Here is a 4,950-nt window from a genome sequence, read left to right on the forward strand (position 1 = left end):
TTGACCACGATTGTAACGGCAGCAGCTTCTTGTGGCTTAATTGATTATAAATACTAATAGCGTAAATATTTATATCGCGTTACTATACTGGAGGTTTTAAAGATTTAACATTAATAAGGATTAATGCGCCAGACGATATAATCTGCGTCCGGAGTAGTACGATGATTACTCCTTTCACGCGTAAATCGTTCGCGCCCCACTTGATAATAATCTCCCATTTGAAATTAGCTGCTTATTTCACGTACAAAAGGTTTACTTTTCTACGATAACTTTCTGGAGGTAAAGCGATGAAGGATAATGTGCGGATGAGGTCCCGAGGCGTGTTTACATAGAACTTACTTCATTACTGGGTATTAATGAGAGTCGAAGCGCCACCGGGCACGCCGTCTTTATTACGTTCGGGTTATGCGCCCACCAATTTGCCGACTTTCTACCGATAACACACCTACACCCTTAATTAATAAACGTGCCTTAAATTTATACACGATTGTCGATATAATTAATTTACAAGTGATTTACCTTCTCACAATTAGCTGTCGCCGTAGTCTGCGTGTGGCTTGTAGAAGATATACGATACTGCATACCCGACACAGTACAGAATCCCTCGTGATGGTGTGTAGAATAAACACCGGTTATCGTCACATCAGTATCTTGATTGACTATAAATTCCATTTTCTGCTTTCGATCCGCCGACGCGGCATCATCCACTTCTTTTAGTTTCTTCGTTTTTGATTCCGACTTAACGCCGGAAGCTGCTACGTTTTGGCTTTTGAGAAAAGATTCATCACTGCAGGAGTCCGACCTTGTTGCATCTTTATTAGATTTAGGCGACCGTTTTTCATAACTAGCGGCCAAGATAGCTGTGGCATTTAGACTGGCCATACGTTTTTGCACGACCATGTCTTTCAGATCCATAACAACTTCATTTCTATTTCGTTTTTTCTTTACAGGCACGCCAGCTGTCTTTTCATTTTGCCGGTGGTTTATCAGAATCGGATTTGCTAGTAGGTGTTTTGGTGATTTTCTTTTTATCTGGTCCGGCCTTCTTTTTCGTGTCTTGTTCGCTATCTTCACTGGAAGATGTAGACGATTTTGGATCCCAGTATTTGCCAGCGCTTCTGATGCCTGGTACTCCACGTAGTGTCCTTTGTGGCGGACTATCGTCGGAACTTTCAGAAGTTTCATCTTTCTTTTCTTTTTTATTTTCGTACTCGGACTCAGATGTACTTTCTTGTTTTTCCTCTTTCGGTTTAGATTCCTTCTTTTTAGATAGCAGGGGCTTTGACGTGCTAGGTAACAGTTGTCTATCCACCGTTTTCATTAGGCCCAGCTCCATATGTGACCTGCTTTCATTTTCATAAAGGCAGTGGACTTTAGCTATAGCATTTAAGGAGGCCATTCTATGTTTTTTAGGCCCAGTCCACATGGATAAGAGCTTAAGACGCCTCTTACTGGGTTTTCCCCACCCAAAAGAGCACAGTCATCTTTTAAGTCAATTAAGGAATCTTTCGACAGCTCTTTTAATTCTTTAGAAGTTGTTTTCTTTACGCTGTCAGTTATCCTCTTATACTTTTTATTCCTTTGCTTTTTATTTCTGCAGACGTGTCTGATCCTGAAGACTCTTTGGTTTCATTATCGTCATTAGACTCGTTAACACTTTCTTCCGATGAAGAATAATTAAATGTTTTGGTGTTAAGCGAAAATTTTGACGTGTCAAGTTCATCATCAGATGAACTACTTTTTTTGATAGGTTTCTTCGATTTAACAGGAGATTTTTTTACTGGTTGATTAGATTTAAATGATTTTTCGTTTTTATTCGGTGTTGGTTCCGTATCCAAAAATTTTATTGGACTAAATGGCTTTCCAGTTACACTTGATTTTCTGGCAACCATTTTATAAGATTTACTTACTATTGGTTTTGGTTTATCGTCATGTTCTGTCTCACTAGCGATAATGGTTGCTTCTACGCTTGAAGTAGCGACATCGGTATTTTCGTTCTCAAGTGTAGTTATTTCTTCAGACCTCTTATTAGCTTTTAACTGCTTAACTACTTCTCTCGATGGGCTCGATGTGGCGAATATTTTTTCTTTTCCGATTCGGTCTTTTTATCAATAACGGTTCCTTTTACTCTTGCTATCGGGCGCACCCGCCCGACATTTTTATTTATAGGACTTCGAAAGTCTGATAAAATACTTTTTGGAGAATCAACTTTCTCAGTAAATGTGTACACATCAATGTCTGGGCCTTGAGAAACTAGCGTGTTTGAAGCATTTTTGTCTTTGCAATTGTCATCAGTTTTAGTTTCAAATTTCATTGACAAAAACCTCTCAGAAACACTTAGGTTTCCTTTTGAATTTTTTAAACATTTTACATCGATGTCTACAGTCCTTGGAGATCGACTTGAAGTAAAAAATTTCGGAGGCCTTTCGGTCTCAGTTTTCGGGGTATCTGTAGGGGTGGTAGGGAGATGCTTTAGAAGAATTATTATCAGGCGAATTCTCAGTAATAATTTTGATCTCTGTTTTTCTGCCCCCGTCAACACACGAGTCATCCCTTATTGTCTCCTTAGGTTCTTTAATCATATCATCTTTTTTAATTTGCTCTATTTCCTGTTTCTTCTCCTGATTACTTTTATTCTTATCGCAACTATTTTTATTATCTTTGTTTTCAATTTCGCTATGCTCTTTTTGAGGCTCTTGCCTTGCTGATGGATTTTTTCTTTGATTTCCTGTCGTCCCTTTTTGATAACAGTTTTACCTTTGAAAATTTGGTTGGTGTTTTCTTAGCTGCTTCAGTTTTTGCTTTGTACTTTGGGTCATTATTTTTCCAACTTTTGATGCACGTGCGTTGGTAGTCTTTCCTTTGTTCTCTGACTTAACAGGTTTTTTAACAGCAGTTTTCTTTACATTGGTTTCAGCAGTAGTTTTAACCGTATCTTTTTTCTCCTTAGGATCTTTCTTTGCTTTTTTAGCTGGCGAGTCGCTTCGTGTTCTAGACGTACCAACCTTGGCTGTATCTGGAGTTGTTTCGTTTTTATTAACTGTAGACTCTTCATCATTTTTAGTTGCAACATCATCTTTGCTGTTCTTCTTCTGACCTTTCGCTAAAGACTTACCTACCAATTTTTTACTTTTTCGAAGTAGCAATCTTCTTTTTATTTTGTTTCGAAGTTGATGCCTTTAAAGTTGTTTTAAATCCCCTTTCTTAGGTACAGGTTTTGAAGCTTGTGACCGCATTGTCTGCTTTGGTCAGATGAATGTTACCGTCATTGATTGATGGTTGCGATCACATTCTGAAACAATCGAAATATTTTTGTTAGTTTTGAAGAAGCACACAAAAAACATAAAGCACTTGGGACAACAATTAAAAAGAAGTTGGGGCTGCCGGCTGCAACCCGTTTTTAAACTAACTTCAAACACTTCTGGGCAGCCGCCGGCATTAGGCCAAAAACCTTTTGTTATATGATTTGCACCGCGGCAGATGGCCGTTATTGTAGCGCTTGCGTTTCTTCAAAATAACGGATTCACATGTAGAATTATGTAGAGAAATATTGAGTCTTATTGTTATTGAGCTCTACAGGATTATTAAATCAGAGTAAGATTACGTAATTTATTTAATACACAATAATAATATTAATTTATTAAGAATCTTTTTGGAGAAGCGATTAGCAGAATTTTTAAATAAGACATGGATTGTATCCCAGCAGCTGCATTATATTTTTGTAACTGGTTTTTGGTAAATGTAACAAAGTCTTAAAATCAAAAATACCTTAGACCAAGTGCGTACTATTCAGTTGTAAAGTATATTATATTTCTTACATTTTATTTATTGCATCAAATAAATGCTACTTCCACTGTTTTCGAATAAAAAAAAACAAAGTATAAAATAAAACAACGGCTCTAATTGTAAGCTAAAAATAAAACACAAACAGCGATATTATCGTATGAAAATATTAAACACCGAAATGGAATAAGAAAAATAAACGTTTATCAATAAACACGTGCTAAAAGCAAAGTATAATTCTTGCCAAAATAAACTGTGATAACGAATAAACGGACGGTCAATGGCGAAATTAAAATTGTACGCGATTCGGAAAATTATATGTATATCGTACGTGTCGAGAATTAAGTAAAGGTTAAATAACGCAGTTTTGCGATACTTATCTTGAATTCAATCATCGGGCTTAGTAATAATGGTAGTCATTATGACTATTTATATTTTTATAGTGTCGTAATTATACGCGTATTTCAGTAGGTATAAATATTATAGTAAAACAATGTTATTTTATAAATTTAATTGAAAAAAAAATCGTATCATAAAAATATCTGCTCTGTATCCGTTATATCACTCTGCCTCAAAAATCTGAAATGCGGTAGCAATCTAGTTACTTCACTGCGCAGGTTAAAGGTAAACGAATAAGCAAGCCAACTTGCAGTTATAGAATAGACGTACGTGGAAAATTCTGTTACGAGCACACCAATTTTGTAACATAATCGCTACGTTTTATACTTCAAGTAAAAGGATTTGCTCTACATTCAAAATCATGTAAAAATTATTTGACGCCCTAAACGTGATTCAACCATTTATAAAACAATAAAAATTCTATGTTTAACAAAATTAACGCAACCCGCAGTTACATAAGTTTAGTGTTAAATAAAGTTTTTAACACTGCGCCGTGAGACTAAACAGAGAGTCGTAAAATGAGTTATTTTCATTGAGGACGAACGTTTTGAGCGAAAGCACATCACACGGCGCGCCGTGGCCAAACTATTTCAATAAAAGTTTAAAACGGCCTTCCCGGTCGTTCCGTGAAATATTAATGTAACAATGTGCTAACGCAAACACTTGCAAACGTAATATATGGTAGGAAACTATAGAGTCTTTATAATTTGAATATAGAACGTAAGAAAATTCAAAACGTAATTATTTAATCTATTTTGTATTGAAGTA

The 4,950-nt window shown here is 36.0% G+C and overlaps 1 pseudogene; it reads right to left on the minus strand.

The window, feature by feature from the left end:
* Positions 1-519: 519 nt before the first annotated feature.
* Positions 520-3,115, minus strand: LOC119192789 (annotated as a pseudogene).
* Positions 3,116-4,950: the final 1,835 nt, after the last annotated feature.

Source organism: Manduca sexta, unplaced genomic scaffold (assembly GCF_014839805.1).
Source record: "Manduca sexta isolate Smith_Timp_Sample1 unplaced genomic scaffold, JHU_Msex_v1.0 HiC_scaffold_3170, whole genome shotgun sequence".
In the NCBI taxonomy this organism is placed as follows: Eukaryota; Metazoa; Arthropoda; class Insecta; order Lepidoptera; family Sphingidae; genus Manduca; species Manduca sexta.